Below are 15,087 nucleotides of genomic sequence, written 5' to 3' on the forward strand. Positions count from 1 at the left end.
TCAGAATGTAAAAGAAAAAAAAGAATGATGAAATCTATTTAAGGAAATGTATGACACAATAAATTATTACACGAGATGTGTGTTTATCAATCAATCAGATTTTGTTTATATAGCAATTATTCATGTCAATAAATGCAATTTAGCAAACCCCAGAAGGTTGTCTTATCTGTGTATACAGTGGTTTCTCTATAGTCTCCTAAAGACATGGAGTTCTGCTAATTTGGTTTTTGGAAAGTTGTCCTCTGGCTGCAGTTTGAGTGATGTTGCATATTAAAAATGTATACGGGCCACTTGTTGTCAAATACTGTTGTGATTGCACATTCAAAGTAACTCACTAATTCACTCATCACTGTTTTGATTGGTCTAACCCGTTTCAAGAAAGATAGATATCTGTCTAAATGAGAGAAGGAGGCAGACCCATCAGCAAGAGCAAATAAACAAGAGCTAATGTGTGGATAGTTTGGAAAGATGGTCAGCTGTAGGAAGAGTTCCGATGATTCTTTGTCTTTTTCACCATAACTGAGCCTTACTCTTCCCATTACAAGTTTGCTGAGATAATTTATCGGTGCCATGTACTGTGTGGCACGAGGAAACGTTTGCCTGCAATTTTTGGACCATGTGGACTGTGCACGCTCCAGGTTGGACAATATTTTTCAATATAATGGATGTGTTGAAGACTAGACTGAATTTTAGTACATGAACAGAACCACAGATACTATGTGTATGTATGCAATAGTGGAATGCGTGTGCAACAAACGACTGACTTTGTTTGCAATAAAATAATGGAGTTTTAAAGAACATTTTAATCAATTTTAAAGAAAACATTCACGTTTGTTTTGACGTGTTATTGGGTGTAGACTGCTGAGCAGAAAATACGATTTGTTTTGTAGTTGAATCTAGAACACAAAGTGTACAAAAAGGAAAACTTAAGGATGAAGTGTATGATTTTATTGTTAGCACACTGATTCTATTCACCAGCAGGAACCATCCAAACACTAAACCCCATTATATTAATGATTAGGAGTTGTATTTTCTGCTGTTTCAGGGCCACATAATGTCAATAGCAGTAGCCTTTATAGTATTATATACTGTAGAACAGCAGGTAAGCACAGATGTTATCAATGACATTAATGGGGATGTTGCTCTGTAAAAAAAAAAATCATTTTTGGCCAGTTCTAAAATGCATAAACACAACCACAAAGTAGCACAGTGAACTCAGAGACATCGAGAATAGATATTTCTCTTTCTGGGCAAGTTTCACCCTGAAACTTGGCCCCTGGGCTTTTTCTCAGTGTCATGACTTGTCTTCAGATTCATGAGGCAGCTATGCAAGTATGTGAGGTTTTTCCTTTTACCAATATCATTAAAATGATGAGTTCAATCTAGTCATAAAAATTCAAAGCATGAATATTTTACTGAAATGATCCAAACGTGTTCTTTAACCCGTGGCACCTAGAGGGCCTATCTGTGCCGACAAAATTACTGAGTGAGTATTTGACCCAGGTCACAGCCAAGTCAGAACAAAACACTCAAACTCACAAACTGGAAAAGAGAAACCTGAAGATCTGTGTTATTTCCTCTTTTGCTGCATTTCACACCTGACTCTCACTCCTGAAATGGCAAATTTGAACAAATTTGAACACGACAACTCATTGTGCTTGTATTTGATTGTTACCTCTTTAAGACCTTTTTTCTGGCATAAACAATGTCCATGAACCTGGTCGCAATGAGGAAGAACCTCATTTCTGAGGAACAGGTTAAGTTTAGGGATAATAATTGAACTGTGGTTAGGTTAAGGTTAGGCTTCAGCTGGTTATGGTTAAGGTTAGGATAAGGCTTTGTTTAAGCTGTCCAAATGAATGGAAGATAATGCAGAGTCCTTAAAGGGATAACGGCACAAACCTGTAGGTGTGTGTGTGTGTGTGTGTGTGTGTGTGTGTGTGTGTGTGTGTGTGTGTGTGTGTGTGTGTGTGTGTGTGAGTGTGTGAGTGTGTGTTCAGATCCTGTTGGCGAGCTCCCTTTACGCTCCTAGTGAAGCACTCGTGGAAATCCCCGTGTTCAAGCTTGCCAGTACCAGATCAGTGTGAGGAAACTCCCACAGTCAGGCGTCAGCAGACCTTCTCAGACAAACTTTTATTTGCTCTCTTTTTTTATATTTGAGTATACCAGCAAACAATATAACTGAAATGCAATTATATGTTTTTTTGATGGCACACTATTTCATCCAACTGCTTATTTTTTTTTTTACGAGCAATTTTACAACACAGCATTGTTCGCGTGGTTATTGATCTGTGGGAATTATCTGGGAGTGTATGAAGGGCATGGGTGTTAGTGTTGTGTAATGAGGGACAAACAAAGAATCTGTGACAACTTGCCTGAATGTCAATATACAGCTGAATGCATGAGGCCAAAAATATTCTAAGCTTCTTATAACAGACATTTGTAAAACGTTAGAGACTGATCTGTGATGACAGACCTTTAAAGCAACTCTATGCCGGTTTTTAACTGTAAAATAACTGCTTCAACATAATTTTTGATTCTTCACTAACCTGTAATAGGGAGAGTGTAAGTCATGCTTGTAAGTGTTGTGAGTGTGAGAGCATGGTGAGAGTTTGTCGTTGAGACTGAACAGTCAGTTAAAAAGACGTTGATGACTACGCCGTCCAGTAATAATGATGGTGCTGCTTTAAGCCGTACATTCTGCAAATCATAGAGTAAGAAAATACACATTGATCACCTGACAAAACTTACTGTGGGTCACAAAATCTGAAAAAGAAAAAAAAATAGATTTCACCTTACTGACAGTAAGTCGGTCCAACAAGTGCAGCACCTGTAGCAATGACAGGTCATCACTATTATAATTAAAGTGTGATGAGAAAAGACTAAAAGAAAGATAAATAATTAAATTCATAAAATCATAAATAAATTAATTAATTAAATTAACAAACAACAATGGGACACACTTTTCTTTGCTGAAGCATTACTTCACTTCTCAGATTTACTTCAACAATCATGTCCAAGTACTTTTGGTTCCTGATGTAACCAGTGACTGTGCAATCTTCAACCACTGCATGTGCACTTTAAAATCACCTCGCCTCAGAAAATTAAACAAATAAAACATTATCACTGATGCAGAAGTGTCACCTCCACCAAATTAGCTCTACTATTCATGAGTTCCCAGCAGCAGATAAAGATATACCTCCATGCTTAAGGTTAGCGGCTCTATGCTACATTAGGTCAGTGAAGAGCTTTATAATAATAATAATAATAATGATATGTCATACTGCATATCCTATAAATTCAATTTTAACACAATTGTGACCAGGTTATGCATCTGGCAAGTAAACTGTATACATATATTCACAGACAACTCAAATATCTGACTCTGCAGTAACATACACAGCAGTATTTGTACAACAAAAAAAAAAGCTAACACTGACTACACACACGGTGAGTTTGTATGTGACCAAAACCATGAAGTCAGAACAAATATTGTAAAGTCATTTTGTCCACATGGTGTTTTCATGTCTAATGTTCTGTTACTGTCTGTACTACTGCCAGGACTTCTAATGGTGAACTACACCACCTGCTGGCGGAATGTTGTAACTGCCGGTTGTGCAGGGCAATACATTTCAAGTGGTCTGTCCTTAAATTATTGGTTGTGTTGCATGTCCTTGAGTTACAGCAGCTGGAGATGATCTCTGCTTAATATACAGTTACATACATGATGTATGAAAGCTGGGGCTCACCTTACTCAGCATTACATGAGACATGTGCAGTAGACTTATTGTTTTAGCAGTGCTTTAATGACCGTACAGAATAAATATTTCAAAACCACTTTATTAGGAAAAAAACAGCTTCTACAGGTTAAAGTGTCAAGTATTTAGTGTAATTTTCAACAATTACAGAACTCTCTTAGAACTGGAGTAGAACATATAGCTAAAACCTGTGTTTGTCCTATTTCATGTCAAGAAATATCTTGACCTGAGCGTTCATACACATGTTGGAGTTAAACTCATTGACAGGTTGTTATAATATATACATTTTCAGTCCCATCATTCCAGTCCACATGCCAGTGATCACATAATCTGACAGACATAAACACAACAAAGCTGGTGGAGGCGCAGAGACTTTAGCACAGAATTGTACTTCATATCAAGTTCAAACATGTTTACCTGTTATTAGCATTGTTACGTGTTAAGGGTTGAGCTGACATATGATGCATGACAATTAAGGCTTCACTGACTCTGAGACCAGCGAGTCTGTAGGTTTTTCAGAGTAAAACTTCCTCTGGGTGGTTAGTGGGTGGGAAAATGCACACAGTCGGTGGAACCTTGTCATCGTCATGATTCAAAATACTTAACATTACAGAAGCCTTTCAACACACCCACACATTTATACAGCACGTCAATAGTTAGCGCTTTGCCTTTTTACTCCCATTCATACACAATATCATGGGTGACACATTCAAATACCCAACCTTTGGCTCCATCTCCTGACCTACAATCGCTCACAAAAGCAAATGTTGCCCTTTATTTCCTTTGTTCATGAATATTGGAGTCAATGCTTTCAATCTAAGTTTTAAAGTACTTTTTGTATATACGTGTACAAAAGTGTAGGCTTTTATTTTGTGTAACTTTGTATGAAGAAGTGCTACATAAATAAAAACAACATAAAGAAGACAAATAAATCAAGAAAGTGCCAAAGAAATAAAGTATTCAGTATTTTTCATACTGAGACAGCGATTACTTTACCAGATGTTTGGCTGCTGAAGTTCAGTTGAAACATCATTCTTTCTTTCATTTCAAGTTGCCCTGAAAGTTAAACCAATATGAGTATGATTATATTTTGATGTATTTGAACAAAGATTGGACATTTTTTACTGTGTCTCAATGCTTGTTTTGTCCTCACTGATATTTACACAACAGAATCTGAGATGAGTTGAATTTCAGCAACGAATGCAATGTAACCACAGTTGTCTGACTGCTGGGAAGGACAGAGAAGAAAACATTTCCACAGTATTATTAGACGTTTGGCAACCTTTAGATGGAACGTCATCACACTGAAGAAAAGGTGGACAGTGAACAGTGTTAATAAAAACAGACTGCATTTCACAATAACTGATAAGTGAGCCCTGTGTGGGTGCGTGGTTGTGTGTGTGTGTGTGTGTGTGTGTGTGTGTGTGTGTGTGTGTGTGTGTGTGTGTGTGTGTGTGTGTGTGTGTGTGTGTGTAGTTGCATTTATATCTTTGCAATGTTAGGGTGAAAGGGTTGGGCTTAAAACCTACCTTGGTGAGGACAATAGTTAATTAATAAAATGGTAAAAATCTAGGTGTCCAGGTTGGGTCTTTTCATTGTAAAGGCCAAGGAGAAGAGGTGTTTTTTTTAAAAGTGATTTAAAATGTTCAATGTTGGGACTTTTTTTTTCTTTCCAGTGCCTCTATGAAATCACAATGCCATGAAACACACACCACAGGGCAGAGCAACCACTGGTGAGACAATGGCATTAATCATGTTATTAAGCAGCCTTACCCAGGTCTAAAGGTCACAGGTATACCCGCTAACTTTATTGTGAAAGAAAGCTTTTACAGACAAAGTCGGTTTTGTCCCAACTGACAAACCTGTCATTTATGTTTGAGGATTTTGTCAAGAAAAAAATGTTGAATCACAAATGTTAACAATGACAACAGTGTTTTTGTAATATATATTTCACAGTTTGGCACAATCTGCTGTTTACCGGCACCTCCAGAGTGTTTTTTTTATTTTTTTTATTCACCGCGTAAATCAAGGGTTGTTTACACTCTGTGTATTCTGCACACACACACATACACACACGCCAATACACACCCTGATAACAGAAGGACTGTGTGGACAGGTAACACACTGCACAGCTGCACCAAGAAAGTGAGAAGGAAAGGCCTATTTACACATCAAACACAAGGAAAATGGAGGGTGAACACACCTGAGATTGTGCTGTTTGGGATGGAGGTTAGTCAACATCAGTGAAGTTTCCATATATCAAATGAATTGGAAAAGTAATGAAAAAGCATGAATCAGCCTCTGTTCAGTTAAGCAAAGCTTTTTTGTTTATTCAGTTTGTTGTCTAAAGGTCAGATTCACCTGTCAGGTGATATCATATAGTGTAAACTATACATATATATGTTTAATTTCACAGCACCAGAGGAAGAATTTGTATCTATTTGTTTATTTTACCACAATATACCTGACGGTGAGACTCTGCCAGCCATTAGATAAGCGTAGAGACAGGTGAAAAAATACCAACTATTAGGAAACACTGGAACGCAGGCTTTTGTGTGACCTGGTATCTGGATCGTGTGGCGTCTTGCAGTGTTCAAGGAAAACCTTCACCTTGAAAAGTGTTCGCTGAGAGTTGAGCAGGAAGAGCGGGCGTGACTTGGCATGACTGTGCTGGCTCCAGTACCACTCCTGTTGTTGACGTTGTCTATCAGCCAAAGCTTTTATTCACCGATTAAAAAACAAGATAGATGTGCAAGATGCTCTAGTAGTGAAAGCCATGATGATGTGAAATGTTGAACATTTTCTGTCCAAGATGAGCCAAATTTAGAAGTCTGGATATGTAATGAAGGGAACATTTCATTGATTGGCACCGCGCCAGTGATTCTCCCTCTCTCTCTCTCTCTCTCTCTCTCTCTCTCTCTCTCTCTCTCTCTCTCTCTCTCTCTCTCTCTCTCCACACACACACACACACACACACACACACACACACACACACACACACACACACACACACACACACACAACCCATCCAAGGTGGATTATCCAGTTTCTCCTGTTGCATTTGCACATGAACTCACTCTGACTTGATCCAGAGAGTGGACCAGAGACCTGACAGGAGAATATCTGGAAAATGTCCAGAGTTATTTCTGTGAACAAGAAGTTTAATGTACTTTGCAGTTAGTTTCATAAAGTTGTAATGGTGAAAAGGCAGAGTTTCTAAATCTGATACTTAATGTTAAAGGTGAAGTCAGTAGTTTATAGTGCCATCTAGAGGAGAGGCTGAAATTTACAACAAAGAACTGCTCCTCTGCTCACACCCTCCCTTCCCTGAGCGCTACGGTATCCTCAGCCGGTCAAATGTCGTCCTCGTCGTCTTTCTCCGTGTCAGCAGATGAGGTTCGTGAGGTGAGGGAGAGGGCGAGCTACCGCGGCCGTAGCAGACAAAGCGGAGAGAGAGAGAGGAGGCGGGACTTCCGCTACAAGTAAAGCGACGCTTGATTTGTTCTCTCGCGTTTGTCCTTACAGGCTCCCGTAGAAGCATGGCGTCGTGGCAATGCAGTACGACCCGCGACCATGTTATTTTACATGACTTTTTGAAACACTACGAAAATTAAACAAAGAATATCATACAGCGACTACAATGCAGGAGCACATAATATGTATACAAAAGTGGATTTTGGGTCATATAAACCCATAAATACTACACAGTGTCCCTTTAAAGGAACCTTTTTCACAGCTGAGTCAAGTTCTGGGCTGACTAGACTCAACGCAGAAGTCAATGCGAGTCGCAGAACCACCATTTTCCAAACGTCTCCGTTTCTGCCTGTCCAGACTGCAGACTTAAACGCAGTTCTGGAGTGTTCCAACTAAAATGGAGCCAGCATCAGCGTCATATTTAAACGGCTGCAGGAGGAAGTTGAGGTGTGGCGTTGGCTCATGAAAGCGGTTGCAGGTGAGCTGATAGTCACAGCTGGTGCTGGTTTGTGTTCATGCTCTCCTTTTAAACGCATTTACATGCTGGACCTCGTGAGAGAATGTGTTGGCAGTAGTGAGCCATAGAAGACGAAGCACACTGTTTGAGTGTGGTGTGTGTGTGTGTGTGCAGTCATTTGTTAAAGTGTCTTCTTGATTAATTTCCATTACCTGTCAGAATTGTGTGGACTGGGCTTTGTGGGGGGGCGCATGACCTGCTACACAAACACAAACCTCAACTTATCCTGAACCTTTAATATGTTCTTGCCCTCATCAGGGCTCATCTTTTAACCTCATTATGAAAAGGTGAACAAATATTAGCTCTTTAAATCCTTAGAACACACAGGTTTATACAGCTATTCATGTTAGGCCACTGTATTGACTTTTATTCATTTGCTCATGCCAAAATCTGGAATTTTGTATGTTTTGAATCGTTTTGTTACTTTTAAAGCCTTCAATTTTGCGTTTTAGCCTTTTATTTTGGTTGTTCGGGGGTTTGATACATTAAATATGAATTATACCTTTTCATATTTAGGACTTCCTCTAAACATCAAAGTGTCGAAAAGAAGCCCTACATTTGGTTATGAAACAACTGAGCACCTGTTGCTCATCATTAGACACTGAATCCACCCGTTTGTTCCCATGAAGCAATTTCTCTCTCGGTCCTTAATTACATCTCACTTGATCTTTGAGAGCGGGTGTTAAAATTCAGTTGAAATGTTATCGACCACATTAGGAACAGGCCTTGACAGCCACTCTGCAGCCTCCTCTAAAGCCTCTTTCACACTAAAATGAGAATGTATAACTATTTAAAAAAAACATATGTAACATTGGCAGTGGTTGGTGTGTTTTGGTTTTTCTTTATGACGCCAGACATGTGCTGTCAATATTCACTTTAAACAATCCCATCGATACAATACTTGACACTGAGTTTTAAAAGATAAGGATCACTGATGACTGCATTTCAAATATAGAGCAGACAAAAAAATTTATTGTAGAGTATTTGACCCAGGAGTGAACGCTGAGGAAACGAATTACCATTGACTAAAGAAACATTTAAACCTACAGGATTAAACTGGATGTTTGCCCAATGGGGATGAGGTATTACAGTCATAGCATTTAATCCACTTAGAGCCTTTATTGTGCGCAAGGTCCTGTATGGTATTCAAGTGCAAAAAGCTGTTTGACCTGATTAAATAGCACAAAGGTTTAAATATTAATAAAGCACTTGAGCCACTTGAGGATAATACATTGAACTCTTTGCCACTGAAGAGTGTTGACAAAGTGAGTCATATAGGATTAACCCAAGTCACTCTATCAATTTGATCCATATGGTAATCTGACACATGTAGTTCCTTGCTCTGATTGAGTGCTCAGGGCTTGTTTTTTTTCTTCTTTTTTTAAATAAATCACACATGACTCACGGTATCGTCCAAACGGAAGTTTCTCTTCACTGGTTTTAAAAACAAATCCCGTCCAAGGATTTGTAGATGAAGTTCAGTGGCGGTCGCTGGTCTGGGAATACGGCTACGAGATTAGGATAATCACGACAGCTGATTCTGTATGAACTAGTGACAAGGTCTAATCGAGTTCTAGCGCTGGTTTAGTATTAAAATGTAAATACAACCCAGTACATATTTGACAACATTTTAGAGGAAGCTGAGCGTCCCTTGTTGTCTTAGAGCAATCACCACATCACAAACAAATGTACATGAACTACATATACGAAAGTATAAAATATGAATAAAAAAAGTCAGAGATGAAGTGGTAGGAGTGCTAGTGTTAAAGGTCAGGTAAAGGTTAACCTTATGCTGCACATGTAGAAACAGGTGAACACAAATAACAAGCCTAATAATAAATGTAGCAAAGGAACCTTTTTTTTTAATTTCATTTTACACATTATTTCTTTCTTTCTCCTTTTGGTATTAACTAATAATATGACAGACAAAAAAAAGAGTGCTCATTTGTCAAGTTTTCATTTGTACCATTTCCAGCCCGTTCCCCCATTTTATATACAATAAAAGCTCCATGACAGCAGAAATGAAAACTTTCATTCAGTTTAAATATATTACCAATAATAACCTGTTGATATTCACATATAACCTATTAGGTGCTTTTCATACATAAAGCATTAGTAAAGTATGTACTAATATTTTATATTTTATTTATAAACCAACAGGCAGTTGCAGCAGAGTGAATGCAACAGAAGATCTGTTCACTGTTACAGATCTGTGACAGGGACAAATCCTCCTGTGTACTGTGTTTTCAGTCTCCTTGGGGCATAAGATTTGTGGAAGCCTGAAGTGTTTCTTTTGTTTGGAAATGCCTCCATGCAAGTGTTTTGCCTCTGCACGTTATTAAAGGGTGCTGCACAGGCATGTCTTGAAAAATGTTTTAAAGGGACCATTCAAATTCAGCGCACATGTTGTGAGACATGTTTTTCTACTCCTGTCCATTTTAGCCGACTTGAACTCTGGGAACTTATGCCATTTCACATTTGAGTGTCCCTGTTCTCCCATAATGTGTGCAGTATGTTCTTTCGTGTGATATGATCTCAGGTGTTTCCAGTTGTGAAGTTTGACAGAGATGTTGGTGCTCCTTTAACGTTGTAAGCTTCCCCTTCAGGGGGAAAACCCTTGAGACTCAGAGGCAAAACTAAATCCTCATGCTTAGGCCCTCTAGAATTACAAATGGTGCAATTACGTTGGAAACAACAAGGTAAGATAAAGCAGAAACAAGGAAGGGAACATTTGGCGTCTCTAATCAGCAGTGGGACGCAACTACAACTGGATCATTTTTAATTCAGGGCCATGAAAACATGCAAGCATTCCAGAGCAAAGCGAATAATTTATAAATTATCAACCTATCAATCAATCAATCTTATTTGTATAGCCCACAGTTTACAAAACATAGTTTGTCTCACGGGGCTTCACAGGGTTGGTAACATCCTCTGTCCTTAGACCTTCGACCAGGGTATAAAGAAAAACTCCCAGGGAGAAAAAAAACCTTATAACAGGGAAAAAAAATTAGAAACCTTAGGGAGAACCACAGGTGAGGATCCACTCCCTGGACAGACAGACGTGCAGTAGATGTTAACCAAAACATACAATACACAATTACAAAGAATAAAAAGTAAAAAGTCTTTAAATGCCAGGATCCATCTGGATCACTGGGTTTGTCACAGCATGTAGTGAAGGTTGTTGTGGTCAGCGACTTGGGGATGACAGAGTCCTCTTTCCTGTCCGGCCTCATCCCGTTCACTGGTGGCAGCAGAACTGTAAACCCGACCACATTAGGAACAGGCCTTGACAGCCACTCTGCAGCCTCCTCTGCAGCCTCTTTCCGCTAAAATGAGTGTGTATAACTATATAAAAAAATATATGTAACTATAAAACAAAGGTGATTAACACCATTCCCATTGGCAGTGGTTGTTCTGTTTTGGTTTTTCTTCAGCCCTACATTACCAAGCATGTGTTGTTGGCCAAGCCAGGGTCAGTTAGCAGCATCATGTATTTAACCTTTATTTATACAGGGAGTCTCATTGAGACACGGGGCCTCATTCTCAAGAGAGACCTGTTCAGGCAAACATAAAATATAACAAACAACAATTAATCATGAACAGACAGAGATGCAGAAGTGCAGTACATACAGTGAAATGAAAAAAGCGCATAAAATGCTAAGAACAGGAACAACATTCCAGAGAAGTGCCCTTAAAGATTGTTTGAACTCTCCCAATGGAATCAAACTGGACAAGTTCAGATCATGTTGTAAAGTGTTGCAGGTTGAAGCGGCAGAGTAAGAAAAATGTTTATTTGCCAAGCTCTGTACTAACTGAAGGGACGCTGATTAAGGCCTGGGAGCACAGGCTGTGACAGTTAGGAGGAGATATATGAGGGCAACGGTCCAGATTGATTTGTAGGTCTTTGAAACAGGGAAATCTCATTTCAGGCCATGTCATTAATACATAAATTATTCCATAAATTCTGCAAACGAACAACTAGAACAAGGAAACGTGATAATTGTGTAAAACTGATATGGGCTGTATCGCCGAGCAAATAACACACAACAACCAGCTATTTGTCTACATACTTCCCTCATGAAATCCACAGTGCATGAGGCAGAGGCTGCTACGGGAATACGAACGTCATCCACGATAAACAGCTGATTCTGAATGAACTAGTGACAAGTTCGAGTTGCGTTCTAGCCCTGGTTTACTATTAAAATGTAAATAGAACACAGTACATATTTGATGACATTTTAGAGGAAGCTGAGCGTTGTTGTCCACTGGTGTGGATGATGATGCTGACCAGAGAAAACAGTGGTGGGTGAGGTGTTTACAGGCAGTTGTGAATCTTAGAGCTCCGTGGACAGTGTGCTGCATCTTAAGAGATCTGGTAGTGGCATTCTTGTGTCAACATAATCAATTGTCAATAATAATGCGAGCATTTGGATATTGGCCTTGTTTTTAATTAGCATTAGTGGCAGACTCACAAGCACACAGTGCTTTGGTTGCAGTGCAAGCAGCAGAAGAACAAGAAAACAGAGAACAGAAAAATGTATCTTTATCGGCTGCACAGGCATTAGTGAAATAATGTGAATATTACAACACAGGTAGACGACCAAATCACATTTATGTGAAGTCAAACAGCCCTCAGAGGTGGCAGCTCTCCTTGCTGCCTGTGTTTTTGTCAGGCAGAGTTCACTGAACAACAATAGACACAACAATTGTAGACACAACAGACATGGTTGTCATCACTTTAGCAACCACTGCTAAGTCAGCCATGACACATGGCTCTGCTGGCCTAACTGAAGGAGTGTGTGTGTGTGTGTACAGCAGCAGTGCATGGACAAGCGGGGAAGAGAAACATTTATCCCATTGACATATATACAATCACCATTAGATTTGTTGTTTTAGCAATGCTATAATGACAATAGAGGATAATTGCAGTATTTCCATTTCATTTGACTGGAGCACATCCAGAAATATAAATATCTATTGTAAAAACGTCTATTACGCCAGGTTTATTCAAGACATGCTTGAGCATTGCATACACATGTTGCATGAGTTGAACTCATTGACAGCTCGCTAAAATAATATTTGGAATATCTGGAATTTGGAATGAAGTGATCCGACTTAAAGCTGGTCTTATATTATAAGACCAGCTTTAAGTCGGATCATTTCATTCCAAATTCCAGTGACCACAGAATTTGACAGACAGCAAAAACAACAGAGCTGGTTGTGCCTGAAACTTTTGCACAGTACTGTACATGCACCATTGACTGCTGGAGAATATGTCACCTTCGCTGCCATCTTGGGATTGGCATTACGAAGCACGTCTTACTCTTACATCATTGCACTTCTCAAAGAAGATCCTGGAGAATAAGTAGCCTATGCATGTTTATCATATACAATGTCAATGTCAATTTCATTTTTGAAAATACAAATTTCCACGGCTAATTAACTTGGTTTACGATGTGGACTTGACTCTACCGAGATGGAGGATGTGCTGGTGTACCACTGTAACATACATACATACAGTATATATTGTCATACATACACATATACAGTATATATGTACGCTACATATCAATCTGCTGAACATTTTTTTGTGGAAATTTTTGTGGAAACTAGTTTGCAGTCATACCCCAACCTGTTTGCAGTCATCTCGATTTTCAAGCATCTTGCTGCCGTTGCCTTGTCTATTTTCACACAAAACTTTTACTTTTGTATGTCACTTCCTGTGCGCAGCATGAACATTGTGCTGGGTGACAAGAGATCTAACGAGCACAACACTGGGAAACAGGTATGAATACAGAGAAGCTTAATCAGCATTGTGTAAATTCATTTGTCAAACGTGTGAACGCCCTCATGTTGATTCAGAATATTAAATGCTATTTTCACTTTGGGTTTCAACCCATTCACTTTTTATGAAATACATTTTGACAAGACTGTTGTCAAAAATTAAATATAGCTCTTCTGTTTCAATGCAAAAGAGAGAGAGAGAAAGAGAGAGAGAGAACAAACTGTCCAAGAAACATGATCTTTGCTCTGCTTCTTGTTAACTGACAGCCGTAATGACAGACAGTGATGACAGGCTATGAGTGCAGCACTAATGTGAGCTGATTCTCAGGAAACAGTCTCTGACATAAGTCCTTTTGATAAATAAAACTGAATCTTCCTCCTGTTCCTCAGCAGCAAGTAGAATGCCTTCTGACAACAGTCTCATATGTCTCATGTCATCACATGCGCCCTCAAAAAAAAGTGCCAAACTATTTTGATGACTCGTAACAACAGTGAATCTTCCTGAACCCAAATAGGAATATATTGAATAGCCACTAGGGGGTGACTTTTCTGCTTGCAAAAAGAACTCCAATTGAATGGTCTATGGGAAAATTAGCTTACTTCTCTATCGATTATGTCAGTAAACATTTTCTTAAGGAGTTACTGGTCTCAATCACTAGTTCCAGGACTTCTTCAAAAGAATGTCATATGCCGATTTTGTAAATTATGGATGCATTTGGAAAATAGATGGTGAAGTATGGCACGTGTGGACACTGGAGAGCTAGTCCAATGGGAGCCAGGTTGCAGTATGGACCTTTTCATTGCGATTAAATGGCTTAATACCACAGTATGTGATATTAGCAAGAGTGTCCATGAAATATGACGAGGGCTGTGATGGATTGGTTGTCACAATAGGTCAAAGCAAAAGTTACACAGCAATAGTGCTACTGTGCAATAGCTTGGTATCTTGTCATTATGCCGCTTTTGCATTAAACAGTTCTAGCACCACTTGACTTGGCTCTACTCGTTGCTGTTTTTTTGCTTTTGCGTTAGTACCTGGTACCTGATGCTTTTTTAGTACCTGGTCTAGCGAGGTTCCAAGGGAGCTGAGCTGATACTAAGCGTGATGTCAACAGACTGCTGGTCACCGATTGGTCAGAGTGTGTTGTCACTGGAAGAGTCATGAGCGCGAAGTCCGACACAAGAATCAAACCGAACAATGCTGTACTGTAGTCAGTTAAAAAGACTTTAAAATACGAAAATGTGTTAATCTACAACATTTAGCAAGGACATTTCTTAACAGAAGAGTCTGGTGTATTTAGCGACAGCAATGCTGAAAGCCGAACTGTATAAGGGAAAAGCTCCAACAACAATAGTCTCATTCATATGCTGTTTTTAATTTGTTGTGATTATTGCGACAGCCCTAGTCATGCCTCTGAACCTCCGGTTGTGTTGGCTCAATTGCAATTCCGGAGGCTTCAAATCAGGAATTCTGATTCTTATGGGTGACATCATGAGCTGTTGCCACCTGGTGAAGACCCATCGCCACTCTAACTCTGATTGGTCAGGTTTAAG

This window comes from Microchirus variegatus, assembly GCF_963457635.1.
Source record: "Microchirus variegatus genome assembly, chromosome: 3".
Classification (NCBI taxonomy): Eukaryota; Metazoa; Chordata; class Actinopteri; order Pleuronectiformes; family Soleidae; genus Microchirus; species Microchirus variegatus.